At 44.1% G+C, this 23,668-nt stretch overlaps 1 long non-coding RNA gene across 1 annotated transcript; it reads left to right on the top strand.

Annotated features, from left to right (window-relative positions):
* Positions 1–1,063: 1,063 nt before the first annotated feature.
* Positions 1,064–14,306, top strand: LOC146425726 (uncharacterized). The gene is made up of 2 exons (XR_014846628.1): positions 1,064–2,576; positions 11,796–14,306. It is a non-coding gene; the product is annotated as an uncharacterized LOC146425726 (long non-coding RNA).
* The last annotated feature ends 9,362 nt before the right edge of the window (positions 14,307–23,668 follow it).

Raw genomic sequence — 23,668 nt, 5'->3', positions numbered from 1 at the left:
CAGAGGTGGCTTGGGCCACAAACACACTTGCTGCTAATTCATTATTAAAATTCTGAAGAGTCATTCCCCCGTAGGTCAACAAAGCCTGTTGCAATCTTCCCCAGTAGTTGCTGGGGTGTTCCTCTGGCCTCTGTCTACATTCCTGTACTTTAGTTCAATTTACTCTTATCTCCTCGCAAGCTCTAATCACATTTATCAGATCTGCAGCCACTGTTTGGCAATTATCTGTTTGATTATTACAATCCAAATCAGGATCAACCCACAGGCAGGCAGTCTGACTTCCCCTGCCTGTAGGGTTAATTCCACATTGTTTACAACTATCTTATCCTGCTCATCTGGATGGAACAATTCCCTCAACAACAAATCAAAATTGGCTCAGGACGGATCATATCCTGAACAAATATTGGAAAATAATGATGCACATCAACCTGTACCTTTGATTTCCCCACATAACCAAATCCCCGGGGTTCCAGGGGTGATGGATGTATGTATACATGTAACACTGAAGATGGGGGAGGAACATTTCACACATACATGCACACCCCCCCTCCCACCACCGACTCCATTGCAAGAGGATTAGGGATAATATTAGAAACCACAGGGTAAAGCTCAGCAGAAACAGTGGGAACAGCAAAGGCAATTGGGGGGCAAGCAACAAGTGATAAAAACGAAGGAGTATAAGGTGGTGCAGAGACCATCTCTGCAGGTGTCTCAGTTAAATTACTCACAATTGCTGCAGTTAAAGTTCATCCTCGGTTTTCGTACTTGTTTTCGACCATCATCTTCATGGTGGTCAAATGCCCAATTATCCCATACATACCAATAATCCATTTGTGCTGGGAACTTGTCTTCCAGACAACCTCACAAAAAGGCACTACTCTAAACATCTAACATTACGATAACCAAGTACATTATAGCTCTGACCACTTGGTATATACAATTTCTGTTAATTTACTTAATATTCTACACTTAATATTCTACACTGTTGGACTAATCTATCCCTTATGGAAGTTTGGGGTCATTTTCACCCACTATAACAATGCTCAGTCTCTGGTACTTTATTTTTGAAACAATGCAAACTAAAGTCAGATTGTGCTAGAAAACAAGAACCTGATGAGCAAAAAAGTAAAATAAGAGAAGCTGAAAAATTGAAATGCTCATTTTATATACTAAGAGAATATCCACTCCAAATTTTGAATGAAGGGATGCTATAGTTTCCCATTTGCCATGATACAAAAACATGTTTGCCAAATCTTTTATCTGTTAAGTAGGAAAGTAGCACAGCAAATATACCCCTGAAAATTTAGGCTAAATCTACGAGCAACCTATATGTCAGTGTGTTTATCCCTTACAATATCAGGTCCTAAAATAATCATTCTACCTTATTTCTTCACCACAAATAAAATAAAATAAAATAAAATATACTGATCGGAAAAAAATACAAGTTCTATTTCAGGACATGCAATATCTGTATAGCAATAATAATCCCCGTGTAGGTTTAATGTATTTAGACCTAAGTGTAAGCCCTGCGTTCTGCAAATCTGGGCAGCTGAGCGAGTGGGGGTATTTAGCCTGGAGAAAAGGAGACTCGGGAGAGACTTTATTGCTCTCTACAACTCCCTGACAGGAGGTTGTAGCCAGGTGGGGGTCAGTCTCTTCTCCCAGGTAACAAGTGACAGGACAAGAGGGCACAGCCTCAAGCTGCGCCAGGGGAGGTTCAGGTTGGACATCAAAAAGAATTTCTTCATGGAAAGGGTTGTTAAGCATTGGAACAGGCTGCCAAGGGAGGGGGTGGAGTCCCCATCCCTGGAGGTGTCCAAGGAACGACTGGACATGGCACTCAGTGTTCTGGTCTGGTTGACAATGTGGTGATCGGTCAAAGGTTGGACTCGATCTTGAAGGTCTTTTCCAACCTAAATGATTCTGTGAAATCTCTTGCATACATAAACAAAAAATCCTGATGAGATTTAGCAGTCCTTCTCTCATTTCCTGCCTCTGATGTTTTGTTGTAGTTGTTGTCAAATGGATGTCAGCTAAGTCTGATTCCCTATCCAATTTATGTGTACCTAAACAGGTCATCCTTCAAAGCATTTTAATTTGGCCCAGTTCTACCTCAGTTATGTTTTAGGGCTATGATTTAATTGGGGTTTTTGTGCTGCAGTTTGCCACAAAGAATCTGTGCTACTTCTAAGATTAGTGATTTTGCAGAGCTCCGCTGCTTGTTTGGAATGCCTTAGATTCTGTTTCATTGTACTTCACAAAAATTTGCTCTCCTCTCATGCTTGACAAATCCACAGTCTTAATTAAATTCACAAGAAACTGTGCCTGTAGTTCTAAAGAGAAGAGCCTTTGAACTTTGCTTTACAGAATTTTAATATGAAGTTCTGTGTTCATACTTATAGTTCCCTAGCTCCCAAACAGGGCTTTTTCCCTCACCCATTTATAAGTTGCTGTAAATCTCATATAAAGATAGCAAGAGAAGGCCCAGAGAGGGCTGACTTCATGTGTCCTTTCCAGGCAAATCATTGTGCATATGAAAAATCTGGAAGACCTGACCTATATCTGGAAGGTTAAAGGTAAGATCCAGCTAATATTGGACAATACTAGCTGCTTCAAACTGACTTAATTTCAGAATTAGAAAACTTTGCTAAAGAGGGCCATTTTTGTTTCCTTTCATGCTGGGAGTCAGATTTTCTTGGAACTGATTTTAATGCCAGCAATGAAAATACTACTATGTCCAGCATGTGACAAGGAATTAATAGAAAACAGGACCATGATGTAAAAGCATGCTTGACACACCATACACGGTAATAAAATGACAGATACACTGGAATGTCTAAATATTAAAAGCATACGTATTTTTATTAAAAAAAAAAAAAAAAAGTCAAGACACACAAATGCTTTACCTGGCAATAAAATCAAACTCCGATCCTGCAAGCATTAACACCCCAAACAGAGTGGACACAGCTCCATCCAACACTGGTGCAAACATATGTTCCAACGCAAGGACGGCCCTACGGTTCTTGTCTCCTACGGCAGTTAAAAATGCCTGTAAAACAATGAAATCCATTTAATTAGAGAGACACGAGCAGTCTTTCAAACAGCCTCTCTCTTAGCATGCAGTTTTTCACCAGTTAATTACTTCAATTTACAGTCCATTAAAGTATCTCCATAGCAGGCTAGACTTCAAGACAAGGTCTGATCGTGCAGTCATACCATATAGCTGCTGCTGAAGTCACATGACCAGAGTAAGCATTGATTACAGAGTCAGAGCCATAGTAATAATTTTGGAAACAATGCATGCCTGCACCAGCAGGCTTTTCATTTCTTTCTCAGTTTGCTTGTTTCCACATGCAAAGAATTCATTTTATAGTAAAAGTACCTCAGGTTTAAAAATTATAGGGTTTTTCTTGTCACTCTCATGAGGGCATAGCTTCCATGACCATCATGAGAACTTTGTTGTAAAACTAGCCAATACTGATTCAGGTTTTCCTGAATACATTTGGAACAGACCAAGGACTTGCAACTTTTGCTCATGCACACAGTCACATCCATGGTAGCATTTACTAGTGGATCAGGTCTTTCTGTCACTTTACATAGAAAGTGTTCACTGATACAGTGCATTTCTCCTCACAGGTCTGAGGATCTACACTATCAAATATTATACACAGTAGGCACTCAACTGATGGAAAGTTGCCAGCGTATTCAACAGGACCAGTATAAAGTAACACTGCTAAGTCGTGTGCTGCTTTTTTACAAGCAGCACAAGATTAATGTTTTTGCAACTTTTTCTACTTCAAACCTAGCAGCACTATACTATGCCCAACTATATAGCATACTAGCTAGCAGCGCTATATATGCCCAACTCTGTACCTCATCTACAACATGTAGATGCTGGGTGGTGCCAGCTGTCCCACGGCCAGTTCAAACCTTGGGAAGCCACATATAACCAGTCCCTAGGGAGCTCCAGCAACCAGGAGCAATGCAAGCAGGGCATGCAAACAGGGAGTGTCATCTGAGAGAAGCAGTGTGGAAGTTTGAGTGGAAGGGCACCTGAGAAGGGCAGCACACTCTACCAGTTGTCGGGCTGCTGCCTGATCTGCTCACCCATAGGCATAGGCTGTGGCCCTAATGGTCACCCCAACTAGCTGTTGGCTATGCAAACGTACCCGGCAACTTGAGGCCTCCAGGGAATTAGAAGGGCTTATTAGGCAGTGCTTTGGGATTGTCAGAAGCATGGTGGCAGAGACCTGGTGAGGGCTGTGCTCTGCAGCAGCCAGGGGCCATCTACCTACTCAGGCTAGCCTGGGATGAATGGAAGTGGCCACCCAGATGGAGCTTCCTGTCAGGGAAGCTGCTGTCCAGGTGGAGGGCTGTAAAGTCTGTACCCCACACTTCTGGGTGGAGGACAATGCAAGCCCTACTTGTGCAGTGTGTTCAGGTGGAGTCACTCAGGCAGTGGGTGTAGGAGCTGAAGGAGGAAGTCAGCAGGCTATGCTGTATTAGGGAGGGGGAACATGAAATAGATAATTATTTGAGACTTTGCAAGAAGAAATACTAGGGCCCCGTGGCACTGACCTCCAAGGACTACCAGACAAAGAATGTCAACAGTGAGCTGACAGCACCTTGGAGAAGGAGGTGCCATGGTCTCTGGTTGCTTGTGTCATCAGGATATCTATCACTCCCCCCCACTTCCTTGTATGTACCAACCAGCAACAGATACAAAGTCTTGGCAGTGGGTGAAACCAATGGATGACTCTCACAGGGAGAAACTGTACCAGTTGCACACACTAAAGGCTGCAAAAGAAAGAGGCAAGTGCTAGTAGCAGGTGTCGGGGTTTGACCCTGACTAAACACCAGGCACCTTGACTCTCTCCTGCTGCAGATGTGCAGGAGAGGGGAAAGGAAAAAAAAACTGTAAAAACACACACCCCAATCTCATGAGTTAAATGAGATGGGACACTGGTAGGAGGACACACGGAAGAAAGGGCAGACAGGCTCCAAACATAAAGTTCCAAAGTGATTTAATTACCTAACAGAGTTGGAGGATAAATGCAAGGCAAAAATAAACTTTTCATACACTATTTTGTTCACTCACCCCCTCCCTCTTACGAACCCATTTTTATTCACCCCCTTTCCTCTTTTTAACCAACAGCTCGGGTAGGGGGGCAGGGTGCGGGGTATTTTCTCAGTCCACAGAGCAGGTCCATAAATCTATTAATCACCACAATTCTTTTACTACAAATACTCTTTATCTCTACTTATCTCTCTCTCTCTTAAGACAGTTTCTCTGCTCTCACCCCCTCCCTCTTAAGGAGCAGTCTCTCCGCTCACCCCTCTTCCCTCTTTCCAAACCAACAACAAGGGCAGGGGGCAGGGTAAGGGGTTTTTTCTCTGGTCAGTCCAATCAGGGAAAGGGGTTCTCTACTTAGCCACGGGGTCCCTCCCATGAGAGACAGTCCTCTGGGAACTTCTTTGGCGTGGGTCCAATCTCACGAGCAACATCCCGCCCGAATTCTGCTGCAACATGAGTCTCTTTGTCCATAAGGTGCTGTGCAGACTCTCCCGAGCCGAGGTCCAGGCTGCTTCCATCCCAGGAGCAAGGCCTTTCTCTCCCTTGCAAGGCCTTTGTAGCTTTAACTCTTTCGATGAGACTCCAACTGGATCACAGCTTTCTTCAGGCATCCACCTGCTCCTCTGGCATGGGCTGTGGGTGACTTTCTGCATCCTTGTGGACTCCATGGGCTGCAGGGGGACCTCCTGCTCCCCCATGGCCTTCACCACGGCTAGCAGAGGGTTTTCAGCTCCGGTGCCTGGAGCACCTCCTCCCCCACCTTCTTCATTGACCTTGGTGTCTCCATGTTGTTCTTCCCTCACATATTTTTACCTCCACCTCCTCCTCCTCTAACTACAAAGAAGTGCATGCCTACCTTGTTTTGATTTTTTCTTAAATATGTTTTCACAGAGGCATAACTAGCACCTCTAATTGGCTTACACTTGGCCGGCAGCATGTCCATCACTTTCAGAGCCATCAGAGATTGGCTCAGCTGGACTTGGTGAAAAATTTCCAGAACTTTCACTCAGGACACGCAGGAGCCATCTTTGTGCCACTCCCCACCCCTCAGACACTTCCTCAGGCCTACTACAATGGCTTCTGAGGGGTTTAAATTTCTCTTAGATGTTAAAAATACCTTGCTGATGTTTGGGGCCAATCAAAACCACCACGCAGGTGAATGTCTGCTGAGAGGCACTGAGGCACACACATAAGCTGATCTGATATACAGTCAAGGGAAGTTTGCTGCTTGTCAGGAGCCAAGATACGGGATGTCACAGAGAGGCTGCCACAACTGGCTAAAAGCACAGACTACTATACGCTACTTCTCTTCCATGTGAGCACCAATGACATGGTAAAGCATAGCCTGGGCAAGATCAAACAGGACTTCAGAGCCCTGGGGGTGCAAGTGAAGGGAACAGAGGCCCAAGCGATCTTCTCCTCTGTCTTGCCAGTCAGGAATAAGGGTGTGGGCAGAAGTTGACACATCATGCAGATCAACACCTGGCTTGGTGGCCAGTGTTGTCACCAGGGTTTTGGCTTCTATGATCATGGGATGTTCTTCAATGAATACAGTCTATTGGGGAGAGATGGGATCCACCTATATAGAAGAGGCAGGAGAATCTTTGTTGGCATTGGGTTGTAAAGCATTGGAACAGACTGCCCAGGGAAGTAGTAGAGTCACCATGCCTGGAAGTGTTAAAGAAACATGTGGATATGGCTCCTCAACATGAGGAAGAACTTCTTTACATTGAGGGTAGCAGAGCACTGGAACTGGCTGCCTAGGGAGGTCGTGGAGTCTCCCTCTCTGGAGACATTCAAAACCCACCTGGACGTGTTCCTGTATCAACTGCTCTGGGTGACTCTGCCTTGGCAGTGGGGTTGGACTGGATGATTTCCAGAGGTCCTTTCCAACCCTAACTGTTCTGTGATTCTGTGATAGAAAGCCCAACCAGAGGAGATGCATTACTGAGCCTTTTGCTCACTAGTGCAGAGGAACTTATTGGAGAGGTCAAGATTGGTAGGTAGCCCAGGCTGCAGTGAACATGCCCTGGTGGAATTCATGATCTCGAGGGATGTAGGCCAGGCGAATAGTATAGTCGAGACCCTAAACCTTAGGAAAGGGAACTTTCAGTTGTTTCCCTGTGCTCTGATCACTAATCACTATCTTGTAAAACATCACATAGCAATGACAGTGAAAGCGTAAAATCGCCAGTTACTTCAAAAATTGTCCTTTTTTGAATAAAATTCATCAAAAGAATTTGAAGTCCATAGTGAGGAGTAAATCCCTCTGGGAGATGGGTTGAGTGAGAGAGATGGGAAAGCTCCATCTTGCCTAGTGCATTGTTGCATTGTGGGGTTGTGCTAGTTTGGAAGTAAGCCAGTGGAGGAATTGACCCCACACAAATATATTGTGAGAGATTCCCAGTCAAAATTACAATTTAAGAGGAAAAATTAAAGTAAAGGCAATAATACAGAAACACCATCTTAAACTGATAGAGTCAGAATACAACCCACCACCCTGTTGGTCAGGGTGGTGATAGCAGTCCAGTTAAATGGTGGCTGCAGTTTCCTTGGAGTGATGGATATGGTCTGGTTGAAGTGGTGATCCTGAAGAACAATCTGGTCGGTCTCTGGAGGTCCAGTGGTAACTCTCGAGCTCTTCTCCTCTGGGAATCCAGTGGAAGTGCTAGTCCAGTGTTCCAGAGACTCAGTTTATATGTAGGTAGGAATGTTCAGTTCCTCCCCTCTGGGCAGGGCATTTCACAATGGGATGATGTAATCTTATGAGTCACTCCCGGAGACCTTGATGGCCCATTAGGGGAGATGGGGCCCCCCCCCCCCCCAAATGGTGTTATCAGGGCTGAGTCATGGTGAAGATAAAGAGCACTGCCCCACCTGTTCTTAACAGCTTATGAAGATGGTAATAGGATACATCCTTTTTGATTACACCTTCCATGTAACCTAAGACGGGGTGTCCCCTGTGCGTTTGGGATGCAGTGCTGTATTCGGAGATCTGCCCAGCAAGCTGCCAGGTTGGAGGAGTCCCTGGGCCAAGCACTCTGTTTTGTCAGGGGCAGTTGCAGTGGCTATTGCAGATTCATAGAGATCAAAGCTGACTTAACAGGGCATTCACAATGTTCCTGTGAAATAATAATCTTGGTTCATCCAAGAATTTGTATGTTTTGAAACTTAAATCATTCTCTCTCTTTAGGCTAGCAATAGAAATTGGAGGGAGATGGATTTCATGAGTGGACTGTTCAGTGGATAGCGAATTGGTTGAATGGTCTCATCCAGAGGGTAATGGTCAACAGCTCAGAGTCCCGATAGACATCAGTGACCAGTGGTGTCCCTCAGGAGTCCATACTGGGACCAGTGTTATTTAATATCTTCATTAATGACGTAGACAGAGGGATCGAGGGCACCCTCAGCAAATTTGCTGATGACACCAAGCTGAGTGGTGCGGTTGACCTGCCTGAAGGATGGGATGCCATCCAGAGGGACCTGGACAAGCTTGAGAAGAAGTCGCCCATGGGAATCTCATGAGATTTAACAAATCCAAGTGCAAGGTGCTGCGCCTGGGTCAGAGCAACCCCCAGTATCAAACCAGGCTGAGGGATGAACCAATCAAGAGGAGCCCTGGTGAGAAGGGCTTGGGAGTACTGGTGGATGAGAGGCTGGGCATGAGCCGGCAATGTGCGCTCGCAGCTCAGAAAGCCAATCGTATCCTGGGCTGCATCAAAAGCAGCATGGGCAGCAGGGCGAGGGAGGGGATTCTTCCCCTCTGCTCTGCTCTGCTCTGCTCTGCTCTGGTGAGACCCCACTTGGAATACTGCATCCAGCTCCGAGGTTCCCAGCACAGGAGGGCCATGAAGATGATTAGAGGGATGGAGAACCTCTTCTATGAGGAAAGGTTGAGAGCATTGGGATTGTTCAGCCTTGAGAAGAAAAGACTCTGGGGTCACCTTATTGTGACCTTTCAGTACCTGAAGGGAGCCTACAAGAAAGATGGAGAGGGACATTTGCAAGGGCATGTAGTGACAGGACAAGGGGGAATGGCTTTAAACCAAAAGAGAGTAGGTTTAGATTGGATACTAGGCAGAAACTCTTTACTCAGAGGGTGGTGAGGCACTGGCACAGGTTGCCCAGAGACATTGTGGCTGCCCCATCCCAGGGAGTGTTCAAGGCCATGTTGGATAGGGTCCTGAGTAACCTGGTCTAGTATAACGTGTCCCTGCCCATGGCAGGGGCGTTGGAACTAGATGACCTTTATGGTCCCTTCCTACCCAAACTGTTCTGATTCTATGATTTTAGATGTTTGGGGAAGTGTGGCAGGATGCTCACCTCTCCCCCTTCCCTCTCTCCCTGATTGGTCCCAAGAAATGGATGGCTCAGCTTTAGGTTGATAGCGTAATCAACAGCTACCTGGTGCTGGCGACTGAAAGTCTGAGAAGACACTCTCCTGTGGAATGTAGAGAGAATGTGAGAAATTTTTAGTGACCACAAATACACACTTTTATCCTATAAAAAGCTCACGAAATCTCAGAAAAGGTAGAAGCTTTCTACATGGACATTGGAGCGTGAAGTAAAGTCTTCTCCCCAGGGTTTGGATGCAGCCCTGTGGTTACTTCCCTGGGATTGGGTGAGGAATTCTAATGTATTCCAGCTCCAAAATTGGATTTGGTAAGATCATTAGTTTCCTAAATTGTATTGTTCCGGCTAACTTATAGGTACCTTTCTTAACTTGCATTTCAGCTAGCTCAAGCAAGCATTTCTTAACTTGCATTAAGTAAGCATTTCTTAACTTGCATTTTTAAACTATTTTTATAGTTCAAGCAAGCTTTTACCCCATAATTGCATTTTTAGCTATTATAGCGTTGCAATTATGCATTCATTGTGTGTTTATGTGTGTCAATCTGTTCTATGTTTGTATGTTTGTTATTTTCTGTGTCTAATAAATGGTATTTTTAGACAAATCAGCCAAATATCAAAGAATCTTGCGAACAGGACTAAGTCTTGAGAAACTAGCTATCTTAAAGTCTGACAAACTGCAAAAACTCATAAAACTCCTGTCTCCCATGCAAGACAGGAAGGCTAAAGGTGTTTGTTTATTTTTCTTGGAAAAAAAATCAATTTATTTTATGGGGAATGCTTTGAAGGGGAGGCATAAATTGACTTTTTTATCCCTAAAGCTTTCTGGGGCTTGTGGTTGAAAACTGATTTAATTATTTTAACTGCTTTTTTCTTCCTCATTTGGGGGAAAAAACCCAGAAGTGTTAAATCCTTACTTAGCTCTTGGTCCCTGTTTTCTTGCTCTGCTTTTCACAGCTTTTCAGTGGCAGACACTAGTTTGACCAAAGCAAGGCATTTTGATTGCGGAAATATTTTACACACGCATATACACATACACACGCATATACGTGCAGAATTTTGATGGAAATTTTTTGATGATTCCTGATAAAACCTCTTTCTGATTTATAAAACTTCTCTCCAAACATCTCAAAGATCAAGTAAACCTGAATGCATTTATACTCAAAGTCTAGGAATATAGTTAGTGATAGTATCCTCAGAACAAGGAAATGTTTGGGCTCAGATTTTCCAAGCAGAACAGCAGACTAATATGAGGAATCCTAACTGTGTCCAGTATCAGACACAGCTTTTTTCTCTTTGAAGTTTCCATTGGTTTTGACTGAATTTGTGGCATTCAGAAATCAAGGCATCTAAATTTTTTTTGATTGGCATCAGGATTTCGTTACCAAGAAGTCCATGACGGATGGAAGAAGAGTCCACATTGCCTGACTGCTAACTGTAACCACGAGAATAATGACATTAGTGTTGGATTAGCTTGATTTGTTTATTTTTCTTGAACTTTAATTAATGTTTGGATTTTTTTTCAGTTGTTCAAGGGACTGGTGGATGGGACCCCCTGGGAAAGTGCTCTCAGGGATAAAAGAGCTGAACAGAGCTGGAAGCTATTTAAAGACATATTTCTTAGAGCGCAAGAACTATCAATTCCCATGTGCCAGAAATCAGGCAAGGAAGGCAGGAGTAAGGCATGTCTGAGTAAGGACCTTCTGGTCAAACCGAAACACAAGAGGGAAATGCACGGGCAGTGGAAGCAGGGGCACACATCCTGGGAAGAACATAGGGAAGCTGCCCAGTTGTGTAGGGATGGGATCAGGAATCCAGCACAGCTAGAGCTAAATTTGGCAAGGGATGTGAAGAATAATAATAAGGGCTTCTACAGGTATGTTAGTCAGAAAAGGAAGGAAAAATAAATTGCATCCTCCCTGATAAATAGGGGATCTGGTGACAATCTACATAGAGGTGGCTGAGGTCCTCAACAACTTATTTGCTTCCGTTTTCAATGGTAATCTCTCTTCCCACATCTCTCAAGTCTCTGAATCTCAAGGCAGTGACTGAGGGAAGGACATCCTACCCATTGTAGGAGACAATCAGGTTTGAGACCACCTGAAGAACCTGAACATGTACGAGTCCATGGGACCCGATGAGATGCATCCCAGGGTCCTTAGGGAATTAACCAACGTAGTTGTCAAGCCACACATATTTGAAAAGCCATGACAGTCAGGCAAAGTCCCCAGTGACTGGAAAAAGAGAAACATCATGCCTCACTGCTAACTGTGACCACAAGAATCACAAAATGAGTGTTGGGTTAGCTTGATTTCTTTCATTTTCTTGAGCTTTAATTAATATTTTGATTTTTTCCTCTGTATTTGTAAAGGGTAATAACTGAAGCAAAGAGGCCAAAGACAGAAAACTGTATTTCCAGAACTGCTTGAAGAGAAGTACTGCTCAAAGTTGTGAGAAAGGACATGCTGCATCAGGACAACAATTCAGTGTTACTGCAACCTATTGTATTATTTTGCAAAATATTTCTATAAATATTTAAGGAGGTATGCATACACAATATACAAAAGAACCCTGTAAAGCATTATAATCTGGAGTCATTTGCCTCCACTTAATAGAGTGAGGACAATATTAGGTTTGCTCTGTGCTTATTGTACTTTCATCTCTTTGCCACAACTTTATCTAGTTCTAAATTTCAGCTTAAGTTTCTGCTGCTTAAATATTGTATGATTTACTTGTATAATTAAATGCAAATATTGCTTATGTAATAGGATTTTTTTCTGTAAAGGTACATGTTTGTTTAAAATATTTTAAATTTGCATATCACAAACTGTGGTAGTATGAAATGTTACTGTTAATTTTCAAACATGCTATGCACAATATTTTTAAAAAATAAGCAGATATGAAGTAAATGTGTCAATCTTGGAGACTTAAATAGTTTTAGCTGTGTGTAGGTTTTGTTTTGCTGTGTGTATTGATGTGTGCATCTCAAAGTGTCCCTGTCAGTGTGTGTATGTTCCCAGCGTACTATAGTTTCTCCTTTACTGTATGGTAACCCTTAATGGGCTTATGAACCCACTGATGCTGGTGTGAGTCTGCCTTTCCCTGTTACTAGGCACTAGTGAAAACTGCACTGGTGTTTAGTAACATGTACCATAGACTACCATTATCAAAGGGCCAAGATAAAATAGAAGACAGGAAGTCAGAGTTTGGGAGTGTGGTTCAGTTTCCCACTTGATTAATGACTTGGTACATGTGATTTTGGTCAAGTCATGCAACTGCCCTGTGCCTCAGTTTCTCAGTCAGTAAAATGGGCATAATTGTACTTATCTTCTTGCCAGGAGAGTTGTGAGGCTTAATTACTGTTTGCAAAAGTGTTTTGACATTTTTCATAAACGGTGCCAAGCGTGTGCAAACACTATAATAATTCTTTTTTCACTTCAAAATGTGTTTCTTTTCACTTCAAAATGGGCTGAACATTGAGAGGTGCTGGTGGTTATAGAAATTCAAAGAGCGTATGCCTTATTTTGATACTGATACTGTTAACTGAGTGGCATTTGAAGCTAAATAATCTAATTTTTTCTTGGTAAGCCACAGCTCAGTTGTCTCCTTATAGCATTCAAAGCAGTAACCGCTGTCACCTTATTTTAATGGCAGGAACAAAGTTAATAGTAAGTGAGAAAAATCAAATGGAAGAATTAAAAATAACCCTTCTATTTTTACTTATCAAATATAAATGACTTTCTGTTAGATCCAGGACTAATGAGTGACACTTTTCCTCTGTTATTTTGATTGGTTTTCCCATGCTGCATTGGCACTTTTAAATAAAACAGCTAAATTGGGATCTCTTTGTGAAAGTAATTTAGCTTTTTTTTTTTTTGTTTGTTTTGTTTTGTTATTTTTTAGTCTAAAGATGGATTGCTACAAGTGAAAGGCCTGAAAAAATGCTTGAATCTCTGTGTTCTGTTTGAAACCAAACCATAAGGATGGAGAACCTTAACAAAATACTAGAACAAAAGTTCTCATTCTCTCTCCATCTTTCTCCATCGTTTTTCTGCCCCTGCCTGATTCCTTGTCCTGCGTGTCATGTGCAGGTGACCTGTCTGCTGCTTCACACTTCAACAGTCACATTGACAAAGGGAGAACTTGGTGGCTGACAGCATTTATTTTGGTTTGCTTTGGGGATTTTTAAAACCTTTTTAATTGTGAATGATATTTACATTTTTGTATCATAAGAATGTTTTCTTACAGTATTTGTCATGACAGTTTATATCAAACAAAATGCAGGGACCTTATTTCTCTTGGAAACACTATGACAACTATGTTTTTCCTTTTAAATGCATTTTTATTTGTATAGAATGCTTACTAATGTTAAATAGGAAAGAGTATATAACACATTAAAGAATCATCATACCTTTTAGCATAAGGAGGTAAAAGAAAAAAAATGTTCAAGCTGGGTCTCATCACCTGTCTATTTTGGTAGAAGTAGGTTTGTGTCATTTCAGTTACAAAGATAAAATTATGCCATATAATTTATGTGAAAATTTATTTTTGTAGTGTACATAGAAGTCAGCCTTTTGACAGAAGTATATTTTTAAACAGTTTATATGCAATGATGATAGCATTATGCTTTAGAATACTGCTGAAATGGGATTATAGGGCATAATTTTCCTTGATCACCCCATGGCAGAAAAGAAAGTGTGAAACACCATTTGGAGAGAAAGAGAGTGTGAATATTCATTCAATTCTGGACTGTGTTTTAGTTACCATTTGTGATCTAGAGTGGTTCTCAGTTAAGCCTTGAAAAGAAATTCTACAAACCCTCTAAATATTAATGTTCAAATACTGATAGAAGTTCTAAAATGAATAAATATATTATAACTTATTCATCATGGATTTTTTTGTTTATAGAATATTTTATGTACTGGTCATCTATGCAGGTAAAATAATGCAATTATGCTGGTTGCTATGTGTTACTCTCTTGGGTCTGACTGAGGTAAAGCTCACAGCCCTCCCAGTGCTGTGTTTTGCATTAGTAGCTGGAAGGGTGTTGATAAGAGACCAGTGTTTTGGCTATTGCTGAGCAGCGCTGCCCCTCTGACATTCCTTCCCCCATCAAAGGGATGGGAATGGGCAAGATCCTGGGAGGGGACACAACCAGGCCAGCTGACCCAAATCAACCAAAGGGATATTCCATACCATATGACATCAGCTCAGATATATAAGCAAGGAGAGAGAGAGGAGGAAGTGGGGGCATTCATGAACTTTCAATGTTTGCCTTCTGGAGCAACCTTCACGCATGCTGAAGCCCTGCTTCTCGGGAAGTGCCCGAACATCAGTGCTAATGGGAAGTAGAGATTGACCTTTTTTTCCCTTTAGCTTTTGTGCATGCAAATCTCTGCTTATTTCTTTTCTTTTACTGTAATAAAACTGCTTTATCTCACTCTGCTGGCTGTTGTCCATCTTACTCTCTCCCCTGTCCCGAAAGGAAAGGGTGTGATAGAGTGACTTAGTGGGCACCCGGCATTTAGCCAGGGTCAACTCGCTACAGTTACATTAAGGGTATAGGGAAAATGGCAGAAAATAAACCCCCTTGCATTCCAGCTGGTCCTCAGAGATTGGAGGGGCTGAGTGCAGCTTGACTTAATTTCTGATTATATTCAATTCAGCACTATAAATCTGGTCAAGTTAGGAAGACCTTGCACAAACACAGAGGCAATAATAATGCAATTGACCAATCCAGTACTATAGGCCTGTTTGCATTCAGTAAGAATCTGCACAATCCAGATTCATTCGTAGTATGATTTATTGAAGCAACAGGAAAGCAGGTTTAACATTGCTGGTGATAACTACAGAGTGTTAATATGTGTTGTGACAGATAGTCATGGAGATCTAATAGCAATATATATATAAAAATTAATATTCCCGGGTATGCTCAAATGCAGTTCAAGGTGCAAAGCTCATCTAAAGGCATCCCTTCAGGAGAGGAGGAGTTGTTATATGTCAGTTTGCATGTTCATAGTTGGAGTTGAGCCTAAATCCTACTTGAAATATAGTCATATTTCTTAGTTCAGCAAACTCAACTCCAAATCTGGAATCTCCGTAATTTGGAGCATGAATTTTAGATTTTTGGAAAATTGAGATTTGGCCTATTTTGGAGAAGGAGCAAATTCTAAAATCATAGACAAATTGTAAAATGTAGGTGCTTGTCTGTTAATTCTGTTGCCCTTTTTATGTCTCTAGGGGATAGGTAAAGGGCTGGATTATATATTTCTTTATCTTTCTGAATTAAGCACTTTGTGTAAACATTTGGCAGGCCACTTCTGCTTAGAGGTGGATGTTGTGATACAAGCTTTATTTCCCCATCCCTTTTCTTCCTTAAATGTTTACCTTTCTCCTATTGTGTTGCCTTTCCCACCCTGGCTGGTCACTATGCATAGACCCTTCTCAACTCCTTTACTACCGCCACGTTGTGAAGCGCAGACGAAACCAGAGCTAGCCATTCGGCTCCCCGGCCGGGTAAAGCGCAGTGACCAGCCTTCAGAGGAAGGGTTTGGTGCACTGAGGCACTGACCCGGGCTGGGCAGAAACGCTCCCCGGTAAGGCCTGCTATACCATCGCAAAAACTAAAAACCGCAATAGATGGCGCCCAACGCCCGGCAACAGCTGCCCTGGAGAGCGTCTCCTGCAGCCACTGCTGCAGGAAAGAAGTCACTTTTGGGAAGCCATTTCCCCCACGAGAAGCTTGCATTCAGCGAAATGACCGAAGGGGCGGCCGATACCCTCTGGAAAAAAGTCGCGCTTTTCAAGGAGGTCGGCCAAACGGTGGTGGACCATCCCAAGTGCCTTATGTTGAGTCTCCATTCTTGGTAAGCCTGCTGGAAAGCCTCTGTGGCAGGGGAGCCAGTGGAGGCCTGGTCGGCTTCGTACGGGAGTCTCTTTTTTCTTTTTGGTTTATTCTTTTTGCCTCTGGGTGGGTGGAGGGTTTGAGGTGGCTTTTTGTCAAGGTGAAGGAGGTAGCACCTCATGTGAAATCTAGACAAGAAAAAACCCACTTCTAACAAGAGAAGACCTAAGTTTAGCACCCCCATTTTGGGAGAAGTTTTTCTTTTAAGATTAGCTGTCTTTTATAAGGTGTGCGAATCAGCAGTTGTGTGGGAAGTTTTGTGCACGAGGGATAAAGTGAATTAACCTTTGGTTTGCTCTATTTGGTTTTCTAGAAATGAAAAATCCTGGTTCTCTCCTTAATAACCACCTTCCCTCCCCTGTTATTCCTCAACATGGCACCGGCCACACGGCAGTGGCACCCCCTCCCCCACCAGCTCATGTTCCCCCTCTGTCCCTCAGGAGAGAGCTGACCGTAAGTTTTTCGGTCTCCTCTGTCCCCTTCCTGAGTTGGAACTGATCACTCCAGCTCGAGCTCCCTGCAAATCCCCCCTCCCGGTGCCCCAAACCTCACCTGAGCCAAATCCATGTGTTTTGCAACATGGTGCCGGCCACGTGTTAGAGCACGCCATATTGCCTTCTTCTTCCCCTTCAAATTTTCCCAGGCTTGCTGAAACCCTGCCCCCTTTGTTGCTGGTGTTCCGGTGTGAGCCCCTCCCCCCGCATCGGTGGGTGTTCCCTTCGGGAGCGGGCCCCTCCCCTTCGGGGCCTTTGCCTTTGGCGTCGGGCCTCTCCCCCCCCCTTTTCTTTCAGGGCGTTCCCTCTCGGCTGCGAGAAGGCACTGCCCGGGCATGGGGCGGGGCCATACCTCCAACTGCCTGAGGCGGACACAGCCCCTGGGGCCCGGCGGAGCTGCGCCGGCACGGTCCCCGGGACCTTGCCGGGGTCCGGTAGCAGCGCACCGGGGCCCGGCGGGGCCGTGCCGGACCCGGCAGCGCTGCAGAGGGCAGGAGCTGTTTTTTGCCCAGCAGGGCTGTGCTGCGTCCAGAGACTCCTCCCCCTCCTAAGCTGGAAAAGATTTTGGACAAAATCTTCATTCCTGCCGTGAACTCTGCCTTCATCCTAGCAGCCCCGGCAGAAGAATAACAAAGAGACTACAAAGACGACCACAGTCCAAAAACTCAGCTTGCACCGATTTCCAAAGTCAATACCAGCCAGCCGATCTTAGTTATAATTTTAACTATTCTGTATTATTTTACGATTTTTTTGTTGTATAAAAATTTGCTGTAAGAGTATTTGGGAAAAGTCCTTCCCTCTTCAGTTTGATAGGAAATGGGGAAATGTTGTGATATTGTGATAAGAATTCGCAAGAATCGCAAGAGAGAGGAAAAGGGGCCTCAACACATCCTGTTAAGGCATCCTGTTTGCCCACAGAACTGAATAGAAAGGGGAGGGAGACCCCCACCCTGCACATCCTGTATCCTGTATTTGTTGAGGAGTGGGCTGATATAGAATCATTGCTTGGAGGAGGGGGACGACACTGCGAACATACAAGGACTTGTTTCCCACGACCACCGAAGAGCAGAATAAGACCATCTAGCAAACAACATGATGAAGGGGCTGTACCAACTCCGGAAGATATACGTGGTCAGAAAATAGAGACTGCATAAAAGAGGGGAGTTCGGACTATTTCAGCGCAGTTATCTGCCCAGCGCTGCCTCGCTGATACCCGCTTGCTCTAAATAAATCAAATTATACTTAATTGGACATTGCCTCTGATTGATTATTGAGACCTAATTTATAACAATATGAGCTGTATTTCTCCGCAGCAGTGCAGAACCTGAAGGCAGCTCTCCCCTGCTGCGGGGGAGGGCTGCCCTAGAACCGGAACACGCAGGATGGTCATTCCATGGCCACGAGCTGTGGGGCTGGTCAGACACGGTTCTTGTAGAAGCGTTGCAGGTTTAGAAAGGCAGCTGTTTGGTTCCTGGTCTCCATGGTGTTTTTATTGAGGAAAACAGGGGAGGAGTGGGGAGACTGGGGAGGGGGAAGGGAAGGCGAGGGAGGGTACAGGTTCCATATGAGTCCAGAACCAAAGAGACCCGTTCCGGATCTGGCTGGGGATTTTATCTCTAGGGATGGGAGGCGGTCCTGACTCACATCCAGTCAGAAGGGGTCAGGGGGGCGGGGTCAGGGACAGGAAGGACACACATTACAATATTTCTCCACCCTTTTTTTTCCTTATATGTTTACCTTTCTCCTATTGTGCTGCCTTTCCTGCCCCCGGCCCTGGCCACTCCCTCAGGTTTTCCCTATTGGTTCCTGTACCCTAACTCCACCCATGTACTGCCCCTGTGCCCTGAGATCACTGGGCCAATGTGCTGTCCCTGCCTCCCTGGTCTCTATAGAAAACTTCTAACCCTCTGCCATGATGTGTCTTTGCATGTGGATGTCTTTGCATCCACGAGGTCGTTGCATGAGGTCTTCTGCCTCTGCGTCCATCTGGTGGGCATGTGAATAAACAACTTTCGTGGTCACTATGCATAGACCCTTCTCGCCTCCTTTACTGCCATCGTGTTGTGAAGCACAGACAAAGCCAGAGCTAGCCATTTGGCTCCCTGGCCCGGGAAAAGCGCAGTGACCAGCCCTCAGAGGGAGGGTTTGGTGCACTGAGGTGCTTACTCGGGCTGGGCAGAGACACTTTCCGGTAAGGTCTGCAAACTGCCATGCCATTGCAGAAACAACTGCAACAGGTGGGTAGAAATTTTTTGCCTGTTTCCCTCTCTGTGGCGGTTCCTTAAATTGGATTAGAGGTCTAGTAGTCTATTTGTTCCTACTTTGTGGAACAAAAAAACCCCTGACTTCTGAAAACTATAGAGTCTAAGAAGGCAGGGTCTTGACAAAACCTCTCAGAGGAAATATGCTAGCAACTGCAAGCCAGTGTGCAGATCCCCCATGTTTGGGAAAGAGGAGGGACTATTGCAGGTACCAGTGTGTAAGTAGCAACTCTTCTATCCGAAGTGACTTGTATCATAAACCCCTGCGCAGCTTGTGGTATGCAAAGATACTGTGCTAAGCAACCATCAAAGTATCACAGAGCCAGCAATCCTTAACTTTATCCTACATCCCTTGTGTAAATTTATCGTGAATCTTATAAACATCTAATAAACCAAAAGCTCAAGCATGTCATAGGATAATTCAACCTCTACTTTCTATGGTCAGATGAAATACAAATCTATATTTTATTTTACATTTCCTGGAAGTTTAACAATGAATGATACAGTTAAAGGACTTGAACTCATACTGGGTGCTATTGAAAGGCATTTAAAGAACAATGCAATTATCAGTCACAGTCAACATGGGTTCACAAAGGGAAAGTCTTCTTTAACTAATTTAATATCCTTCTATGATAAGGTCACCTGCCTAGTGGGTGAAGGGAAGGGTGTCCCTCAGGGCTCAATTCTAGGGCAAATTGAACAGAAGCTGTTCAATATATCTATCAACAATCTGGATGCAGGAATTTAATGTACCATTACCATGTTTGCTGATGATACCAAACTGGGAGGTGCTGTTGACTCTCTTGAGGGACAAGTGGCCTTGCAGAAGGATCTAGATAGATTGGAGCATTGCGCTATGATTAGTGGCATGAAATTTAACAAGTCCAAATGCCAGATTCTGCGACTATGATGGAGGAATGCTGGGTGCAAGTATAAATTGGGAGAGGAATGGCTGGAGAGCAGCCCTGCAGAAAGGGATCTGGAGGTGCTGGTTGACAGGAGGCTCAGTATGAGTTAGCAGTGAGCCCTGGCAGCCAAGATGGCAAACTGCATCCTGGGGTGCATTAAACACAGCATAACCAGCCAGTCAAAAGAGGTGATTATCCTGCTGTATTCAGTGTTAGTGCAGCCTCACCTTGAAAACTGCGTGCAGTTCTGGTCCCCACAACTTAAAAAGGATGTGAAGGTCCTTGAATGACACAAGATGAGGGCAACAAAGCTGGTGAAAGGGTTGGAAGGCATGTCCCATGAGGAGCGACTAAGGACGTTGGGCTTTTCCAGTTTGGAGAAAAGAAGGCTGAGGGATGACCTCATTGCTGTCTACAGATTCTGGACGAGGGGAAGTGGAGTTGCTGATCTCTTCTCCTTGGTATCCAGTGACAGGACACAGGGGAATGGATCAAAGCTGTGTCAGGGGAGGTTCTGACTACAAATTAGAATCATAGAATGGATTGGGTTGGGTTGGAAGGGACCTTAAAGATCATCTAGTTCCAACGCCCCTGCCATGGGCAGGGACACGTTATACTAGACCAGGTTACTCAGGACCCTATCCAACATGGCCTTGAACACTCCCTGGGATGGGGCAGCCACAATGTCTCTGGGCAACCTGTGCCAGTGCCTCACCACCCTCTGAGTAAAGAGTTTCTGCCTAGTATCCAATCTAAACCTACTCTCTTTTGGTTTAAAGCCATTCCCCCTTGTCCTGTCACTACATGCCCTTGCAAATGTCCCTCTCCATCTTTCTTGTAGGCTCCCTTCAGGTACTGAAAGGTCACAATAAGGTGACCCCAGAGTCTTTTCTTCTCAAGGCTGAACAATCCCAATGCTCTCAACCTTTCCTCATAGAAGAGGTTCTCCATCCCTCTAATCATCTTCATGGCCCTCCTGTGCTGGGAACCTCGGAGCTGGATGCAGTATTCCAAGTGGGGTCTCACCAGAGCAGAGCAGAGCAGAGCAGAGCAGAGGGGAAGAATCCCCTCCCTTGCCCTGCTGCCCATGCTGCTTTTGATGCAGCCCAGGATACGATTGGCTTTCTGAGCTGCGAGCGCACATTGCCGGCTCATGCCCAGCCTCTCATCCACCAGTACTCCCAAGCCCTTCTCACCAGGGCTCCTCTTGATTGGTTCATCCCTCAGCCTGGTTTGATACTGGGGGTTGCTCTGACCCAGGCGCAGCACCTTGCACTTGGATTTGTTAAATCTCATGAGATTCCCATGGGCGACTTCTTCTCAAGCTTGTCCAGGTCCCTCTGGATGGCATCCCATCCTTCAGGCAGGTCAACCGCACCACTCAGCTTGGTGTCATCAGCAAATTTGCTGAGGGTGCCCTCGATCCCTCTGTCTACGTCATTAATGAAGATATTAAATAACACTGGTCCCAGTATGGACTCCTGAGGGACACCACTGGTCACTGATGTCTATCGGGACTCTGAGCTGTCGACCATTACCCTCTGGATGCGACCATTCAACCAATTCGCTATCCACTGAACAGTCCACTCATGAAATCCATCTCCCTCCAATTTAGAGAGAAGGATGTTGTGGGGGACTGTGTCAAAGGCTTTACAGAAGTCGAGATTGTGGGGGATGGCTGTTAGGTCTGCCCAAATGCCTCCTGCGAGAAGCAGATATTGGTCAGCAACATGTGTGAACACTGTATGGTGATTGGATTGGAAGGCGTGTGATTGACAGGCGTGCAGCCAATCCGTGTCTAGCCCGCAAATTGGAGGATATAAAAAAGCTTGTTTCTTTGTTAATAAAGAGAGATTTTCTGAACACGACCTAAGGAGATCGTTGTCTTGCTCCCCGACACTACAAATGGCTGCCTGAACAGGGACTTATAAACACAGTTGAAGGAAATAGACTGTGCTGGTAGTATCTCCCTGCTAGACTTTAGGATTTAAATGACAAGCAAAGGAAGTTCTGGGAAAAGGAACCAAAGATGTGCACAAATCACACCTATATTTAAGGTGAGCGGTAGCGAAGAATGGGAAATAGAATTTCTCTGGAGCAAAAGCAGAGCCTGGATTTTATGATAAGGCTCCTGCATTGGCAGCCTAAAGACATCTCCTATGCTAAATTTAACGCCTTGCAGGGCTGGGTGTCCATGCATGTTACAACCTGGCAGGCAATGGGACACAGACTCTTTGATATCACCAGAAATGGCGAATTCAAAGCTTGTAGCTGTGAAAAATGAGGTTTGCTCTCCTTTTGAAATTTAAAAGTTTAATAAAGGACAATAGGGGACAAAGACAATAAAGCAAAGTTGATTTAAGGGGGGCTAGAAGTTACTAATTTAGGGGGGCTAAAAGCTGAATAATAATCTTCTGGAACTGATTTAGGAGGCCAGAAGTTAGATAATGATTTACTAGAAGCTATTTTTTTAAACAATATATTGCTTGCTTAATGATTTTTGTGCCTATCTAGCAGAAGGGAGGATACAGAAAAGAATGCCAAATAATTGATAAAAATTAGTCATTGTGACCGAACATCCTGCTCTCAGACCCCAGAACTGGTTCAAGTTAGTTCTAAGGTTTGGATTTTGACCAAGAACCAAGAGTGCATGCTCAAGGAGATGGTGAAGAGTTCATCCCAAAGAATACTCTGGTTACTTCCTCCCAAACCTGCCCACAACCCCTATCGACCACTGACTCAATTAATTAAGTGACACTGCTCCTGAGTGAGTATATTTAAATAAACTTTGAACTCATTATAATACAAAGCAGAGATAGATAATGAATATGTATAGGGGCATTGTGTAACTTCATGCATATGTAACGTGTAACCTGATATAAACCAAGTGAAGTGCTGCTGATGGTGTGCATGCATTTGGAGGGGCTACCCCCCATGCACCCCAGCTGGAATAAAAAGCATACCTATTTCATAACTTTCTGAGTTGTGGAGTCAATCCATGCCTCAAAGTAACAGCGCTGGGTATTTGGCACTTAGCCAGAAGCACACCTCTCACTAATGGAGACATTCTTTATATACCTTTTCTATTACATCAGCCTAATATATATTCATATGCAATTTTACATATTCAAACTTTTCCCCAAACTAGTTTGCATGTTCTAGGAACTGTTTAGCATGGCCCTTCCTCTGATCCACCTTTTTATACCATGCGCTGTCCTCTTGGCTGTGGTTTTGGTCAGTCGTGTTATTACCCCCAGCTTGAGCCCTGTTCTGTGGTCTTTGCAGATGACAGTTGTGTGATAGTTGAAATGTCAGTTGCAGGGGTCTTCATCACACTGTTCTTTGGATGTTATCCAGCCAAGCAGGTGGTTCAGTTATTGTAAGCTAACCACAAGTATTCTAAAATAACCATATCAGCTATTTCACTATGTCTAAGTTTAGTCAGTAACAGAAATAAAGACATTAGTAGACATTAGTTATTATTACAAAATTATATCTTTATGACAAGGCTACTTTTGTAAGAATTAAAATTATACACATAGCATCCATTTTAATATTTGTGAAAAGCCAATATTATAATATGGACAGAAAGGAATAAGGGAGTGTCTTTACAAACAAACAGCTGGTAAGATAAGACCTGAGTCTGCTGGTAAGATAAGACCGATACTGAGCGATAG

The sequence above is a fragment of the Lichenostomus cassidix genome, chromosome W (genome assembly GCF_008360975.1).
Source record: "Lichenostomus cassidix isolate B80296 chromosome W, HeHo_3.0, whole genome shotgun sequence".
Taxonomy (NCBI): Eukaryota; Metazoa; Chordata; class Aves; order Passeriformes; family Meliphagidae; genus Lichenostomus; species Lichenostomus cassidix.
This window is presented reverse-complemented; position numbering and strand designations above follow the sequence as displayed.